Here is a 19,254-nt window from a genome sequence, read left to right as displayed (position 1 = left end):
TTGAATAAAGTGGTAAAAATGAAGAAGTTTTCATGCAATCTCTTTTTTCTGAATACTAGACAATTCAATTTCTTTAATTATTTCTGTCATCAGTGTATATATCCCAGAAATATGTTACCCTTGCAACGACTCTCCCAAATTTATTGGTGTGCAGATCCTCACCCATTTAGGGAAATGAATACCTGAACTACAATAAACAGAGAAATATTAATGATATTTCCAAATTTTAATTTTCACTTTTTCCTGAAGTATTTCCTATGTTCCTAATGTTTTAAGTCCCAGTCTCCAGATGTTCCACTTTCATCCCAAGTTGACTTTTTCAACGGAATATGGTTTTCAGTGTCATTTTAGCATGACTTTGAGGATGATTTTAACAATAAATGAAGGGTTAATATTGCCACCATAAACAAAAAATTAATCAGAACTTTTCAAGCCTCTGCAGTTACTAATGGACATGGTATTACTGCTAATGTGACGTCCTATTTGCACAAGTATAAAAATCCATTTTATACGTCTGAAGAGACAATGATTCTATGATTCTAAAAAGATAAAACATATGTTCTAACAAAGCCTGCCCAGTTCTTCCCTCTGAAAAGCCTGGTCATTAGCAGCTTTTGGAGGCAGCACTGATACCAAATTCAAAATCAAATTAAAGATTACATTTCCTCAACAAAGTAAAAAAAAAAACAACAAAAAAACAAACAACAAACAAACAAAAAAGATACAGAAATGTACCAATGTGAAGGACATTTTGGCAGATAGCATCCTGTTAAAACTAAAGCTACAATCATTCCAAGTGATCATTAGAAAAACTTTTGAGTGAGCTAGGGGAATTTTTGGTAGCATAAAGTCAGTAATATTTGCTAAGAATCAACTGATTGATCTCCCTGATTATTGCAACTTATCTGCTTTTTGTACAGGAGGAAAAAAATACCAGGAAGTACCAGGGAAAGCAGATAAAAATGCAAATTCTACTATCTTTTACATCTGTTTCTTCTAAAATAATTTCTCTCAACTGCACAAGTGTCAGGGCTAATCAAGTAAAATTTTCTAACGTAGCATACATCATTGCCTCTTTAAGTTGAAGAAAACTAAGCGTTTTATAGGAGCATAAAGTTAAATATGATCATGATTCAACATGATCCTTGAAAGGAACAAGAAGGAATGTTCAGGGCTCTCAAAAAAGAGACCTCAAGAGTAAGAAATTGCCAGAGAGGAGAAGGACTAGTGAACTGAGAACTCACAGAAGGTAATGAATTTATCAATTCACTGCAGAAGACAAGAAGGAGATTTACTTTGTAGAACTTCAGAAAATATTTTTTTCTTTTTTAGTGATACTACTCCAGTTAATTCCAAAGTGTCACTCTGGATGTAAAAGAATCAGTTCAAGAGTAGAGGTCAACTATAAAAGTTATTTTCTCAGCAGATTAATGTGAATTAACCACATCTGAAACTGTAATTCAACATTTCAAGCTCAAAATGTAATCACTGACTTTTTTCAACATCAAGTAATTCTATTTCTTTTATCTCAGCAGTACTGCACAATAAAAGCAAAATATTTTGAAACATTGCCATCTAGATTAGCAAAATAAATATTAGTTAACCTCCATTTCTTCAGTTATCAAGACTAAGTGCTCATTAAAATATATTTGAGTTCAATGTTTAAATATCACTGGTATCTTTAGCAGTTTACAAAAACTTTATTTTTCCCCTTTTGTACGGTCCCAGCTACCACTATCCTTCCTCCTCTGCCCCTCTGATGCCTTTCCTCACCATTTTTTAACTTCAAAACAATAACCAAAAAAAAAAAACCCCGAAAAAACAAAACAAAAAAATGTAAACAAAACCCCCAAGCAAGCAAACAAACAAAAAAATCAACAAAGCAAAGTGCAAAAAAAAAAAAAGGACTGTGTGAGAAGAGAGCACAACTATTATACATAGAAAGACCTATCAGGAATTACAAAGGTTAACACTGCAAAGTGACTGCCAAAAAGAATTAAGTTGGAACCTACCATTATCAAACTCCAAACACTGACTTAGCTTCAAACTAACTGTGAAACACTGATGTTTCCATGTACAGTGGGTGTAAATGGTAAGACATTGGTAGTGTAGGGGACTTTGCAACAATCCCACTGGCCACAGACAAGCCTGTCAGTGGTGCTAGGGCTGCCTCCGAGAGAACACATTTTAGAAAGGGCAGAACACGGTACAGGCAGAGAAGAGTGAGTAAACAATTGTGAGAAACAACCCCAGGCAGAGAGAAAGTAAAGGAGGTGTTCCTCTAGGAAAGGAGAGTGGAGACTACCTGTGGCCCATAAAAGAGCCTGGTGACAAACACTGTGGACAGGTGAGTATTTCCTGAAGGATTTTAGCCAGTAGTAGGAACTCCACACTGGAGCTGGGAAACAGGGTGAGAAGGAAGAACTGGCAGAGAATATCTGTTATGGACTGACCCCAACACCTATTACCTATTCTGCTCTGCTGTTTGGGACATAGGATGGGGAGTAGGTAGACGATTTGGGAATGAGGAAGTGACATGCATCCTGGGAAAAAAGGAGTGGAGAGGCGGGAGGAAGGTGGTTTTTAAATTCTGTCTTTGTTTCTCATGATCCAAATATATTTTAACTGGTAATACATTACATTCATTTTCTCCAAGTTGAGTCTCTTTTGTCTATGATAATAATCAGCTAGGGATCTCCCTCTTCTTATTTCAACCAATAAGCTTTTTAATTTATTTTCCCACGTCTCCCCTGCTGGGTGGGGGTCTGGTGGCCAGCATAGGTCAGCCCACTACACCACTACACATAGGAACCCATATTCATAGGAATTCCAGGTGAATTTAACACTGACCTACTGTACTGAGAAAGGATTTTCACTTAAGCACTGAAAAAGCCAGTCAGTCATATATGAGCTATTTTCCCTGAGGTCAAAACAGCTCTCCCCTTTTAAGGAGCAGAATTGTATTTATAAATTTTGCAGAAGTGAGCTTTGTGCTTCAAACAGTAAAGGTGAAAGCCATCATGCTTTCACCTGACACTGTTATTATTTCCTAAATAAACCATGAAATAAATGGTAGTTCTCTTATGAAAGTCCTGACCATCAGCTAAAACTTTGATTTTGAGTCCATCTGTATGCAGATAGACAGCAAGTATATTTCAAGTAGCAATGTGTTGTGTACATGCATATTCACGTACATGGAAGAGACAGGGTAGGTGGAGCTGAGAGAGATGCTGCAGTTCAGGAATCAGCTGTTTTAGAGGCCTTGCTGAAGAAACCATTCCAAAAAGCTCTTGGCTACATGTGTACACTGCTTCTTTTATACATGTCAGCTCTCACATGAGGACAAAATAACCACTGCTTTGGTTCTGCAGTCAGCCCAAGTCCACCAGTATCTGAAGTGAGACCAGCCATGTTAACAAATTCACACATACCCTGCTCCCCACCACAACATTTTTATTTTTCCCGTTAAATAAGGGTGAGGGTGCCCTCAATAAAGGTTAGTTTGGCTAGTAGCTCTTCACAGGATCTGAGTGAGTGTCATGTATTGCTAATGAGCAACTGTAGAATTAGTCTTTACAATACAATAGCATGATGCTTTCAAATGTAGAATACTATCCAATAATATTATCTTCAGTCCTACTGGTTTCAAGGTCAGTAGATAATGACTTTAAACTATGTGTTTCCTTATTTCTGACATTACTGGTTGAGATTTTAATGCCATATGGTTGCAGGTTTAACCTCTTAAACTTTGGTTCAATATCAAGGTCAATGGCAAGGTTCACCTCCTCCAGTTCAGCTAGTGTTCCACCAATTTGAAATAATACCTGACATGAGCTGTAATAAAAATGTTTTCATTTAACTACAGTAAATCAATTCAGTTTTTCTGCTCACCTTTTCCTTTGAATGTAAATTGTTATTCCCAGCTACATTCTGGGAAGTCATGTATTTAAATTGTTCCTAATACTTATTATGTATTTGAACTTGATGCAAAAGTGGAAGTTGTCAGAAAAGCATTGAGATGCAGGAACATAAATAAGCAACTCATTGTTGTGTTCTCCCCTAGATTTACATCTGCAGAGCCTTTATATGCTTTTACAGCCTCTACAAATTTCTTGCTTAGCATTAAGATACAAATTGAAGACTATAACATTTGCTAATGGAAGTTCATCCAATGGGAAACAGTATGAAGTTAGTATGATCAGAATCAATGAATAGTACCATGTACTGGCATAGTCAGAATTTAATCATTCGGACAGGTGACTGCAGTATCACAGGTCTTACAATCTACACTTCATTGATCAAATATTGTAGTTGTAACACAGCATAGTTTTTTGTTAAAGCTCTTTTTGACAGGAGATCACACCTATGGAAGAACAAGATGATATGATCACTGGAAAGTTTATGTCTATGACTCAAGTTCAGGATTGTTAATGTCAGACTACTTGAACTCTCTTTAACTGTTAGATTCCTGTTGTTCTTCAGGATTTATTTTCATCTAGATTTTATTTTCCCCAGCTTCACCCAGCAGGGGAAGTAAGAAAGACAGATAAAAAGAGAAACCATATACATTTTAAATGAATTCTAAATAGTAAGTATAAATGCAAGGATTTCCTGGCCAGGGACTCAATTCAAGGAGAAAAAAACTGAAACATTATTCATTAAGTAGCACATATATGAATGATTTCATAACAGTACCAGAAATAGAAAAATACAATTTAATTAAAAGACTATACTTTTTTGTATACAGGCTGCTGAAGAACCCCAAAAAAGGGTTCCTTTAAATAAAAATAATTTTTAAAATAGTAATTTTTATAGCATTTCTGAATTGCTAGTCTCATGAAGAAGTTGTAATGCTGATATTTAATCAGAATTTTAATTACTCTGATGAATTAGAAAACAAGGGACGTTACATGGTGGCAGATCCATCTCCACTTTGTTTGTCTGATAACAGTTTCAATATGCCAAATAATCGTATGAGACTTTTTACTCTTGAAACTGTATTCCTTGGTATATTCAAGTAACAGACCTTAACACAAGTCAACAAAATTATGCTGTGCAGACTGTAAAAGCTTAGTGGGGGTCTTTGTTTCACACTTCTGCATGATACAATCTATTTCCTGATAGCCATATAAACATTGCCATTATATTATCCTAATAATAGTCTTTTTTATGAGGAAATAAAAAATCTTGTCATTACAATGTACCTATGTTCCTAGTTTGTGTGTGTACATAATTTAGAAAGAAATCAATTCTGTGTGGTACTTTAAAAAGTCACTACCTATATTCAGATAATCACAAAAAAACTCTATTAAACTACAAACCTATATTCCAATTATTAGCTGGATTCCCAAAGCAAATAAAGGACTTGTGATCATGTCTAAATTAGATGTCTGCACCAGGACATGCTACCAATAACTGCTCTCTCTGAGGACAGAAGAACAGATATTTCAAAGATACTAAGTTCCTAAAGCTTAGATGAAAATCAATAGCCACTAGGTAGGAGACCTCACTAAGAGTTGGAGACCAAACTTCCCCCTTTCAAAACACCAGATATTTCACAATGGGAAACAAAAACCGGGAAAAAAAAGTTACCTTAGCTGCAGGCTAACATGTAAAGTTGGTAAAAAATACAGGAGGATTGACAAATTCTAAGACTGCTTTTCTACCTGTATAAAGTCAATTGAATATCACCATTTCACAAATAGTAAGTTATGCCAGGCTAGGAATCACTGTGCATGTGAACATCACTTATCTTACACACACACACACACACAAATATACATTTTCTCTTGTACCATGGGACCTTGTTAGTAACATTCCCTGACACCATGTCACTCATTAGAAATGTGATTCAGCAATCACTGGCTTATTGACATGTCAGCATGTAAATTAGAATAGCAAGCTTTGAAGATATTAGGAATTCATTACTTTCTTATTCAAGTGTTTTATCATATCAAAACATGAATATGACAGCGCAGAGGAGGCACTACCTTTGTTACCCAGGGTCTAAAATATTTTACTGAGATTCAAAATATTTTATGCATTTTAGAGGTATATCTTATTTTGGATACATATTTAGATATATATCTTTATTTCCTTTCAGGAGTGATAAGGAAACTAGTGTAAGGACTCTGAGACTATTACCTGCTGTCAGGATTTGGCTACCAGTGTTAGGGCAACCACTCCCCACCCCCAGGAAAGTGCCCACTGCCCAGGGTTGGAGCTGCCCAAAGGCTGTCCTGCTGCCTGGTGGTGTGGTGGAAGAGTCTTGGATAATAGATTCTGCCCTGCCATAGCCATGGGGATAAGATTTCTTAAAGCTGAAATACAGTGTATGTGGTCTTAACCTGTGCTATGAGCAAAGTCGAGTCAGCTGAATCTGATGAAAATGGCAATTTCAGCTCTTGTAGTGCAGTCATCAGAAATTAATCACTTGTTCTCTTCGGGTGCAGGAAATCCCTCTGAGAGGAAAGAGGGGAGAGTATTCTCCTGCTTGAAAGGGAAGCACAACTCAGGATGAGCTGCAGACTTTTGAAAGTATCCCATCAGGAAGGAAGCCCAACTCCCTCATGCATTAAATGTTAGGTCTTGTAAGGTAAAAAATACATAGGTATTCTTCCCAAGAATGCCAAGGCAGTGGAAGGATTAAAAATAGGGTTTATTTCAGGTGCAAAGACCTTTTCTTAACGATGGTCCGGGGAAAAAGGCAATGCCCCACCTCCTCTAAGGCTCTTTGAATCTTCTCTCTCCTCCCCCACCCTTACTGGCCCTGAGAGGCCTTGTTCTTGTCTGCAAACATGTTATCTCTGTGTATACCAGGGACAGAAACAGCTTGCTCACAGCTTCTCCCTGAGACTTTCTCTGAAATGCAGAAGAAACGAAAAAAATAAACATCTAACCCATTTGAGAAGGCATTTCACCATCTTCCTAAGGGAGACTAGTTCTAGCTTTTAGTTATAAATTCTTCTGAAAAGCAAACTACCCTTACACACTCTGAACACAAAAGAGGATTCAAGGGTTCCCTGTCTTCAGGATTTTGCTGAAGAATGATGTTCACCTCCTTCAAATACTCCTTTAAGCTGTAAAAAGTGCACAGAGATGGGGAACACACAACTTTTTAAAAAAACAACCAACAGTGCTCATCTAATGTTGACGCTCTCTCAGCATCACCCCCCACTTTTTTTTTTTTTTTTTTTTTAAATATGAGAATCAGGAGTCTGTTATACACATAATGTGGCTGTGTGATGTATTGATTAGTAAGGGAAATTAAAAACTATTGTAAAAAGAAATTTAAGTCCTGTGGATAATGTTCCTCTTAATTAATACAACAAAGCGATAATGTTTTGAAATGACTACATTAAATTTAATATGTCACAAGTTTAAATGACTGCTTAGAAAGCCCAGGACAGGCATCATTTCAACACTGACATCCGTGATGTACAATATAGCTACATAAATCTCAGGTTTTCTACACTCATAATGGCACTGATTATAATTCTAGGGAGGATATAAGTTACTACTGTAACACTGTGCTTCACTGCAGAAGATGTCTAACACCTACACACATTTTACCATTCCCTTGGTAACAGAAAGTTAAGAGTAATATACACCTTAGGCAAAATGTAGCCTGTACAGTACAAAATTAACAAGGAAGTTTGACCAAACAGGAAATTCTTTGCACATTTTCTTTAGTAATTTTCAAATTTACAGATAATCAGGAGCAAAATAATGTTGCTGTGTAAAATGCACACGGAGGAGCATAGCAGCACATTCTCTTTAAACAAACAGAACAGTAGTCCTTATTGCTAACCCTAAAAACATCAAGTGCTGAGTTTCACCTTTAGAACAGGTAACATACTGTGTATGCTTGTCTCATTTAGATTTCAGTGAGACTGTTAAAACAAAATATGAGATTGGTCTTAAGAGATAGACTGCAACAACCATGTTTAGCATTTGCCTTAAATGGTAACAGAGAAACAGACACCAGGTACACTTGCTACCATTGGTTTCTTTCCAGTTTTCCCCTTTCTATCCTTTACATTCTGGCAGTATTCTCCTATGCCACCTATGCCAACATTAGTATCCAGGGGAAACAATTTTCCAAAGCATATCTGACAGAACACTGCTCATCTTGACTGCAGACAGAGTCAATCTTTGTCTAATTCACTGCCCTTACTTAGCTCACCATGACAGCCAAAGATTTTCAGGGCAGGTACCTGGTAAATTGCTGATGTATGTTATCCAACCACATCTGCAATCACTGAGATGCAGGAAGAAGGTTGTACACCTTGCCGGAAATGTAATAAATGAGTGAACAGAAAAGCACAGGAAATGACACCCAGTCAAATAAAGGGAATTTTGCACTTCCAAGAAAGTGCAATAATACTTATATGATGAATGGCCACAGTGTCTCCAAGATCAGAAAAGTAAATTTGCTTCAGGGAAAAAGACATCATCCAGAGCAAAGGATGACTGGAGATAAAAGCTAAAAATGGCCCAGTGAGAATGGGTAATCTCTGACACCCTGGAGCATGCATGTACAGATATGCTCCCAAACAGCAACTACAGCACATCAGCTGAACAGGCAGAAGAGATTTTCAAGTTCAAACTCCATATTAAACACAAAAAACTTGGCTTTTTATTTGGTTGTTTGGTGAAATTTTTCAGAAATATTTCTAGATGTACTGTCTATTTCAAAGGCTGACAATAAACTGTAAAATTTAATCTCCTTGGCTGAAATGAAGTACAATCCCAAGGTACCTAGCTAATAACGAGGTATTCTTAAACTCTGCAGGACAATAAAGCATAGGACAGCAGAACATGCCCAGACATTGGCAGGGCCATGAGGACCAGAAGAACCCATACCAGGAAGGTCAGAGAAGAACAAAGTCCCTTCCAGCGTTTAGAAGAGGTATGGATTCTTCTTGCATCTGAAAGACAAGAGTGGTACATAACAGAATTCATATGGTCCCTAAGGTGTCTGGGATGGATAATCCGTATAAAGGCATATAAACTTGAATCACGGTTAAGAGACTCTTAAAAGTGATGACTATATTTAGCTATTTGATCGTATGATTGTACCTAGTTCCAGTGTTTTAATGCAGTTATTATTATTCTAATAATGCATTCTTATGTACACTGCAGAAGCAATTTGTTGATATGCAGCTGCTTCTTAGAGCAGGTGGTTTGGTCAGCTACAGTAAAGAAAAAAAAATTATGCTTTGCTATACAAAAGTAATTAGTTGTCTTTTAAATGCAGGGGACATACCATTGTCTGACTATAACATCTGTATTCCTATTAAAGAATATACCCCTATAAGTCAAATTTGAAAAATCTTAACAAATGACAAAATATATCTATATATATATAAAAAGAAATAAGGTAGGAAAAAAAAAAAGAAAATGCTAATAACAATGAATTCTTAAAGACTGATTTTAATTAAAATATGGGCTTACACACATTAGGTCAGGAGACAAAGATACATGGCAGTCATAAAGAGGCCTTCAAAGTTCACGTATTTACAAAAAAAATAAAGTAAAACCTGACATAAGAATAAAATATTTATCAGGGATTAAAATAAGTGAAAGAAAATCCACAGTATCATCAGCCTGAATTCCAAATAAACTAGAAGAAAAAAAATGTGGAAACAATTGTCACAGATAATGTCTGAACTCTTTACTTTTGCTGTGATATGGCTCCAGGATCTCACTGAAGGCACACTCAAAGCAGAATTCTGCCTCTTCTGCGAATAAGTAAAAGATTTCCATATCCAGACCTACCAGGATATCACTTTCACTAAAACTAATTTTCCTTCTCTCTGTAGGTGTCAGAAATTCAGTCATGTGCGGAGCAATGTTTCCTCTCCCAAATACCCTTACAAGGTGATTAATTGAGGAGTCACAGAGTCACAGAATATTCTGAGTTGGAAGGGATCCACAAGGATCATCAAGTCCAACTCTTGAGTGAGACGCCTCTGCAGGGATCAAACCCATCACCTTGGTGTTATTAGCACCGTCATAACTATTTCTCATGAAACTACCTACCTGATGATTACATGTTACACTGTAGCAGGGGCACGAGTAATCAGAAGAAACAAAAAAGAAACTCTTTTTTGGTGCAGTTTCTCATGAAGATGTTGATGAGAATTCCCCCTGAATACCATAAGGAGGAGAGACGGAATGCAGACTTTACACTTCAAATTATTCCCATGGAAGTTGTACCAACTGAAGTCCACAGGGAAACTGCACTGTGACCTCTGATGCCTTTAAAAGAGACAACATGGTGCCTATCAAACAAAAAACACCGCAGTTTTGCAGTTGTGGCTTGCAATTCATTATACCTTTCTACTAGTATTTTTTTGATGTACATCTAATACACAGAATAAAACTGTTTTCCTTGTTACGCTTAGCAATTTCAATATTATTTGAAATTATATTAACAAGCAATTTCCTTTCACAGTTCCAGCAAAATTGATGTGCCAATCTCAAGAAGTTTTCATTCACATTTCCAGAGGTAAATAATTGTTATTGAATATAAACATTTTGAAGCCCATATAAATGATTTTAAGTAATTTCTGCCTGCTTTCTCTTTTTCTTAGAAAAATTGAGGCTTTTAGCCTTAGATAGGCAGCTAAACTGGTCAGGTGTTGCTTTATATTATCTTAGATCCTGGGGTGACGTTTCAATTTTTAAGTGGAGGTTTTCCAAGGATAGTTGTATCTTTTCCATTTCTGTGCTCTTAATTTCAAAAACTGAATCTTTTTTTATAAAAAAACCCCAGTGCTTAACTGAATATAACCCATGAAGATCTTTTGAACTTTAGTATGGTCCTCAGCTAAAAACAAGACCAAAAAAACCTTAAAAATAAAACTAAAACAGGCCAAAAAACCAACCAAACAAATAAACCCCCCATAAACTTACCTATACTGGAGAAAGATGCAGACCAAAGAGGAGAGAATTGTGAAACCAAATCACTGTCTAGGGAAATTAACAGAATAAAAAGATGGTTTAGTCTCAAGGAAAAAATATCCAGGACCACTACATGATAATCGTCTTCAAAAAAGTAAATAGCAGATACAAAAGGAGATGAAAAACCTGCTTTGTATTCCTGCTACAAGCAAGATAGGAAATAGTAAAAGTATCACCTCCTTTACACCAGCAGCGACATATGTTCAAGGTAATAAGAAACTTATCCCCTTGTAGACAGGTACTGGAGTAGATTACTTACATAGGTTACTTATATAGATCACTGTTGTTTCCATTCCTGGACACTAATTACTTCCCAAGAAAGAATAAGATTGAGACAGCAGAGAACATAACTTGCTTAGGTCCCCTTTTTAAATAATTTTCTAAAGATCTTAATCTATGATTTTAATTATCATATTTCTGGGTATTTACACATTTTAAATTAATCAGTTTTTCTATACCTCTTCATGAGGCAGAATCAATAGCCTCAAGTATCTATAGCATTTTTGCTTTTTCTCCATAACTTTTTCTGTTAATATCAGCACTCTGCTGGCTGCATGCTAGCATGTTCTCAGTGTACCTCAAAGGGCATCCAGTTGATTCCTATCAGCTTCATGGAGAAGGGGGCAGATTTTTAACTTCCTCAGAAATAAAGTTAATACAAAGCACCTCAATGCAAATCTAAAATACTGGAAATAAAAACATGCTGCCTCGGAGAGCAGATCTTTCTGATGATTTTTCTTACTACCAAGCTCTATTTGTGATGAATTGTAGCACACATATACAAAGCAGAACAAATTTACAAAGTGGACATTCAGAGTTTGATTTTTACTAATCTGTAAAAATGGGAACTGGATTTAGATCTTTTAAAAAAGCAGAGTAGGAAATTTTCAGACTATAAAGTTCTTTTACAAAGCCTGAGCGACTTACAAATGCACAGGACAATGGATAGGAGACTTTCAAAGTGACAGACCAGAATTTGATTTCATTGTTCATACACAATGCCCAAACTAATTTTAGGTATGAAGATATCCAGTCATTAAAAAGAATGTCATGTTAAAAGCCTCTTTCATTGCAGCAGAAATGGTTTTTTCCTTTTCTTTTTTTTTTCCTTTTATTTTCTTTTTTTTTTTCCTATATAATAATAGGAGACATACCATTTGCTTCTAGGTAAAACTGGCAAGAGACAGCTTTTACATTTTCATTACAAAAATGTAATATGATGAAAAGGCATTCTTGATGCCTAAATAAAAGTAGATCTAATTCCCAAGAAAAACTCATTTTGCCAAACCACATACTGTAACACTTTTCTGCTGGCCAGTTAACTTATGACAGTTACATCCCATTTATAGATTTACTTTTTAAACTGTTTTGAGCCTTGATTGAACAGGCTCCAACAACTGAAGTGAATCAGCAACTTATTTAGAAATAAAGCACTCTTCAAAACAAATGAAAACAAAGAGCTCCCTAATACAAAAACATTATATAGACAGCCTCTATGCAATTATTTTCTTTATTACAGTAGAGACAAGGGAGAAAAAGGTAGCAACAGAAGAGGCAACAACTCATCATACAGCGGCCCAGAGCAAGAAAAAGTTAGAAAAAAAATATTGGGATAAAGTAAATAATAATCCATGAGGTAAAACAAAGTAAGTCCCTGTGTGACTAAAGCAATATTACTGAAAGCAATAGTACAAGGCTGAGGCTTGAACTATAAATTCATATATGAAAGGGGTAGAAAGGGATCAGTATTACCTATTGCAGTTTGACAAGGAAATAGGAGTCTGAAGGTATCTGTAAGGATTTTTAAAATATCTGTTCTTTCCCTTACTCTTTGGATACACCTTTCTCTATGACAAAGGTAATGATTACAATATTTACAGCTTTGAACCATTACTTAGACATGAAGAAGTCACATGCTAGATAGACCCTTAGCAAAAGAATGAAAAATATCCCTGTCTATATATATATCCCTTGTGAAATACGCAAAGGTTAAGACAATTCACAATGATGGATTCTGACAATTGCAGTGAAAAATAGTGGCAGCCAAGATTTTCCCTCAGCTTTGGGTTCTGTCAGATTACTTTTTCTCACAAAAATGTGTTGAAGAAAAGGAGAGTTTTAGGCAAGGATTTAAAAGAATACAATAGCGTATGTGTGATAGTTTGGACCTGGCTTCCTGCCAAATGCCCGAAAGTCATGACAGCAGCCCCCTTCCCCCCTCCCTTCTCCTCTTAGGGCAAAGAAAAAAAACTATAAAAAATTAAAGAACCCAAAGTCAAGCCACTTATATAAAAATATATATATATATTTACGTAAATTATAGTTATATACAGTTAAGATGCTATATACACAGTAAAAGGGGATCCACCCCCCGAAGGGATAGGGAAAGGGGAAAAAAGGGACAAAAGGGGCACTGAACAGGTATACCCGATCAAACTCAACAACTATACTAGTAACTAACAAAACAGATCTCACCACTTCCCTTAGAAAAGCAGGATTGGCAGACACAGCCAGCACTCTCCGAACCCCCCATGTGGCAGGCCAGCGGTCGCTGCAGGCCTCAGCTTTAGATAAGCGAGACCAACGCAAGGACCTACAGTTCCCGACCCTCGCTGGAAGAGAAGAGAGAGAGGTCTCTAATCTCCAACTTTTTTATACTCTGGTTTATGTAAAAATCGTATGGAATATTGGGTACTTGGCTACTTCCTTGGTTACAAACTGGTTACCAGGAAGGCCTAGACCAAAACCATCACAGTATGTTTTTGAGTGCATGCACTCAAGAGTTTCCAAACAAAAGAAGTGACAGAAAGTGTAGAGGCCTTTGCCTCAACAGAGAACAGGCAGGGATAGAAGCTGGTAGCAGTGTAAATATTTTTGCACACCTAAAACTGCTTCTGAAAGTTTTTTATCAGTTGTGTAAATTAAATGCCCCGAGGAAGGTATGATTACAGTAATAAAAATTGACTTCTGGTCTAGCACTTTGTCCATGTCAGTCCTTAGAAAGATGACAAATTACCACTGCCACTCATATAAAAGCATAGGTAGTTCATCTAAATACATGCATACCTTAAAGGTCACACAGTAATGGACCAGCTGACGTTGTTATGCATTTACAGTGTTACCCTAATCTTAGTAAGATCAAAAACCTCCTTTTTAAACTATGAAATCCCTTACCTTACTCTAGGCTTTCACCTTTAGATCAAGGACCCTGAGCATCATAACTACCATGAAAAACAATCTGACTTCCAGGCATTCTTTTTTCCTTATCTCTGAGAGCACACAGGCCTTTATTTATTGATGGATCTTCCTTTTAAAAAAACCTAGACCAGCATTTTGCATTTTCAAAAAAAAAATTGGAAGTCATTAGGAAAATAAAATTATCTGAAACTCTGCAAATTTATGCTTTTTTAATCTTAAAATCTATTTTCACGTAAGGAAAATTTGGTTTGTTTTTTTCTCATCAACAGGAGAGAACATTCCCACACACAGAGCAGATCTTCCATCATCTGCAAGGCTCATAATCTTATTCTTCTCATGTCACACTGTTCTATATGTCAGGATATCCCCTACTGAAATAGGATAAGGCCATTTAAACTACATTCAAATGACATTAAACAAAAGACCTTTCAATATTATTCTCTTATCTTCCTTTATGAACTTTTATATCATTATGTGTGGAACTTGCATCTCAATCATACACCCAAATGCACTTAACACCTCCAGTGGGAATGGAGTCTTTGAAACAACTTCAGCAAAAACATAACATTAGCAAAAAGGAAGGACCTTTTTTTTTAACATTATAAAGAGATGAATGGAGGGAAAAAGAACTGAGAGAAAGGATCTAAAGAGAATGGGTTTCAAAATTACAGGAAACATGTTTCTAAGGATGATATTACTGACACTTGAAAACGTCAGACTGGAAAAAAACCTTTCAGGGTGGTATTTCCTTTTCTCCTCCCTGTAGCCAAGATCAGCCATGCTCATATCCAGTGTCAAGAATACTACAGCCTCCCTTGGCAAACTGCTGTAGTGTTTGCTTAAAGCTTTGTTCCCTAAGGTATTTTGGGAAACTGGACACATCACATCCCCAAAACACTATATATGTTGATGAAAGTAGTGTTACTATGTTGGGGTTAATGTTGTAAATAAGAGATCAACTTTGAGCAGAGACGAGGCATCGTATCAGGAGTGGAGAGCGAAATATATCGAGGAGCTCAGAGAAGAAAACTTGGAGGAAAAGAATTTCACCACTTAAGACTGTATACCACCAAGCTTATGTTTGGGAGATGAATCTATAAGTAGATTTGTCCTCCATTTTGTGTTACACTTCTTTATGGACTTGTCTGCCCCTAGGCAGCAACAATTCCCTGATAGGTTGAGCTACCGTGTGGTACCAACAAATCCAGTTGTTTGGCAGGCTCTGGCCTAAGCCACTCCCTCGTTACCACCCAGTTCCAACTTCCCTATGTTTATGTATTTCCCCATACCCAATTCAAGCTTGAAGATTTGCATGCTCCTCCCATGTGCCACCCACTTTCCAGAACCTTCCTCTCAAAACCCTATAAAAACCCTCCATTTTGTCTAATAAATCAGTTCAGCCTTGTGCTGTTCTTTGCTCCACACATATCGTGTCTCCTTGCCTCTCATTACTGAGCTGTGTGAGTGAGTGAGAGTGTGTGTGCTTAGGCTAGCTGGTTGCTTCTTCATTTAATCACCTCACTGAAGAGCAACGAACCCTGGAGCTGGACTGCTCCCTTCCTTGACACACCGAACCGTGTCATTACTAGCTGATAATTTTTCTACTCATGTATCAAAAAGGGTATTTTATTCATTAACCTTGTTCAAGCTTATGATTCACCATGGCCCTTCTCTAAAGAACTGGTCATTATTTGTGTTTATATAGCTGGCTGTTCATGACTAACTGCAGTACACTGCAGTCATGTCTATGAAATTCCCCTGTACTTCTTTCAAGTAATTTATTTTCTTTAAGAACAGCTGGAAATCTAGTCCCAGCACACTTGCAGTATTTCTCAGCTTCTTGCCATCTATAGATTCAGAAATTTCAAATTGTGAAAATGTTAAAAAACTACACTTGAGGAAGGCTACAATGCTGTTGCCTTAAATTTAGATGGAAATAGCCATGTACATTTAACATACAATAGTACCAAGGTCACTCCTGTATTTAGGTCAAATACTCAAATTCCATATTGATCCTTTAATGATATTTGATATATGTATGATATCTTGTATGTAGTATTATTTATTGGGAAAAAAAAAATTGTTAAATCCCCATTGTTCCCTTGGTTACAGACATCCCTCCTTCTCCACCATACCTAACTCCTTCACTGCTGTGTTGGGCAAATCTACTAAAATGCAATATTAACTCCAGTAATGTTGTATACTACTTCGTGTAAGAAATGAAAAAGCATACTTTATACAGAAAACTGGACCACCTAAGTACAGAGAATATAGTAAAATATTTTTAAGGAATAAGTGAGTGAAAAGGCAAACCAAAAAAAAAAAGTATGTTTCACTCTTGTCTTACGGGAATGAAAACTAGCAACATAAAAACTAACTCACAACTTTTTTTTTCTTTCTTTCTTTCTTTTTTTTTTTTTTTTTAAATTTGAATACTGGAGACAGGAACTCAAAGAAGAGAAAATGGAAAATTAATCATTTGTGTGCTTCTTTCTCCTGCCTCTAAAATCAAATGCATTTTTACAGATAAAACTGTGACAGATTTTGATTATCTCATCTCTGCCGAACATGCCATGTTAAAATACTGTTAAAAGACTCACAGTGCCCTATTCAAACATATTCCTCAAAATTATGACATAAGTCCTACTTTGCATGAGTTCATACCAAGGATAATTTTACTCATTGTGATATTCAATTTATATCACATCTTTGAAATAAGCAAAGTTAGAGGAAATTAAATCCTTTTCTATTAGTTAGTACTGCAGGAAAATGGACAAAGCAAATTCATTAGCAGTGAAATTAATGATGTAAGATTAACTACATTATAATTTTGGTCTCTACAATTATTCATATAGGTCATAAAACACAAGGAAAGAGCTCATAATTCTTTTGTAAACTCCTTATGTTGAGTCCCAGCCCTGATAAAAAGCTTTAGCTGCAATCATGAATTTTGTTCTGTCTCTTTAATTCTATCGAGAGACTAAATTATGCAGAGACCTAAAGAGAAACTTCTTCATATCCCTGTGGAGAACCTGATTCAGGTGAATGTCCTTGAGATCCAAGGGAGTAGATCTTCCCAAAAGGAAGGCATTTTTAGATCAGAAAATCCATATTTTCTTTCACTAGTTTCCTGAAATGACGTCTTAAAAATTCGTAAACCACTTAAAGTGACAGAAATTAAGACTAACTATCTCAATAAAATTAAGAATAACTATTCCAATAAAAAGAGAAGAATTTCAAAGATTCTTGCAAAGCATAGTATGCATCTGTAAATCAGTATTTTCATATCATGCAACTCTACATATGTGACAGCTTCATGAGTTTCTCGTCTATGTCCATACTGTGACTATCATTAAAAAACAAGATTTCAAAAGTAGAACCTATATAAAAAGAACATTGACAGATATAGTATTACTTGCAATATTTATTCATAAATGCATGTTTAAGGACAATTTTACTTTTTTTTTTCCTCTGGGGTTCAACAGGGTTTTTTTAAGTTTTTTGTGATGGAGTTGATTACTATGACCACAAGCTGTAATATATTTTTTTTCAAATTCTTACTTATTTTTAATGTATCACTGGTATTTTCAACAGCATAGTCTTACAGTATTTCAACTAGGTTCAACAGGGAATTTTAGCAGAAAAGAATGAGGTAACTTTTCTTCAATTCTCTGTGGTGAATATATACTGACAAACAAGTATATATTAATCTTGGCATCTACTTGGTATTGCAAAGAAGAATGAAACTATGATGTTCTTCTTTTCTCAAAATTTGGATCAATATTTCGAATGTTACACCTTCAGGTGAAAAAATATCATGAAAGGCTCAAAATCCTGCAAGATTTTATAAATGGTTTGGATATACTGCAATACCATCAATGTTTTAAAGCTGTGCCTTCAGACACATAAAAATTCCCTGTCTGCCTTGTACTTCTACTTCTTTAAGCAGGAACAAGAGACATACATAGAAAATAAAAATGAAAGATGATTTTAAATCTTTTCCTTTAGGAAGGAATGGAATTTATATCACATCTTTGAAATAAGCAAAGTTAGAGGAAATTAAATCCTTTTCTACTAGTTAGTACTAGAATGTAATGCAGTGCAATTGTCCAACATTTAAAAGATAAAATGAAAAATGTATTCTGAAACAGTACAACAGAAAGCCAGGGTAAGATGAAAGATTGTTAGTTTTGTTTGTTGGTCATGAGAAATCTTGAACCTTTAAAAAATTGCTCCTAACCTTTAGTAAGATGCATTAGAAGCCAGAAATACTAAAAAGATGCTATAAAAGCCACCACAAGCTATGTTGCAAAATGAAGGGATTGTGTCTCATTCACTGTAAAACTGACTGATTAGGATAAGGAAAGTTTTGAAGTCTTGAACTTCTGTATCTGCTATAAGTTATACTTGGGGGTTTTAGTAAGGGCTGGAATTGGGGTTGGAAGCTCCAAACAACTGCAGCTCAAGTGTCCTCTTACAGACCTCTGCAATCACTGTGAAATGAAGACTGTTCTATATTTTTTAATTCTGCTAACTATATTTTTCCATCCTGTTTAAACTTTTCTTTAAGTGTCATCTCCATTTGAAAGTGTTTAGGTTAATGAGACAATACATCCATTAGAGCTGTCTAGCAGACTTCAAGGATGTAAGTTCTTTGGGATAGGGACCAAAGGTATGGGGTAAGTATATCACATCACTATCTGTGGTTCCAGCACTAAAAGGGACACTCTCCCAAAAAAAAAAAAAAAAACCACAAAAAAAACCAACCAGCATAGGATGGCAATCTTGTGCTAGAAAACAGGACCATGGTAATCCTGTACATTACTCCTGAACTAAATTCTAAGAAGGGGGTTTGGTACTTATGATCTTTAAGATTCCTTCCAACCCAAACAACTCTGATTTCTACTATTCACTTAAATATGCTTGAAGTATTTCTATTTCCATGAGAATTCATTTGGGAATAAAAAGTCCAAAAAGGACAATTCAAATTTAATCTCATATCTCATCGCTTTATATATTGTACAGATTATTCCCTTCTGGATTCTTTAATTAATTAATTAATTAAATCAAATTATTCCTAGAACAGTC

General features: G+C 35.8%; 1 protein-coding gene across 6 annotated transcripts in view; it reads right to left on the bottom strand.

Moving 5' to 3' along the window:
• The window catches only part of LINGO2 (leucine rich repeat and Ig domain containing 2), a 490,471-nt gene that overhangs the window by 434,486 nt on the left and 36,731 nt on the right, over positions 1-19,254 (bottom strand). Inside the window, exon 2 of one of the 6 annotated variants that reach the window (XM_050329379.1) lies at positions 10,921-10,977. The exons of the other annotated variants lie outside the window; for them this stretch is intronic. The gene's annotated coding sequence lies outside the window, so the exon portion shown is untranslated. The remainder of the gene's footprint in view (positions 1-10,920; positions 10,978-19,254) is intronic. 6 annotated transcript variants of the gene reach the window in all.

Source organism: Myiozetetes cayanensis, unplaced genomic scaffold (assembly GCF_022539395.1).
Source record: "Myiozetetes cayanensis isolate MyiCay16 unplaced genomic scaffold, myiCay2020 scf4, whole genome shotgun sequence".
In the NCBI taxonomy this organism is placed as follows: domain Eukaryota; kingdom Metazoa; phylum Chordata; class Aves; order Passeriformes; family Tyrannidae; genus Myiozetetes; species Myiozetetes cayanensis.
The sequence above is the reverse complement of the archived record's forward strand: the minus strand, read 5'-3'. Positions and strand labels throughout refer to the sequence as shown.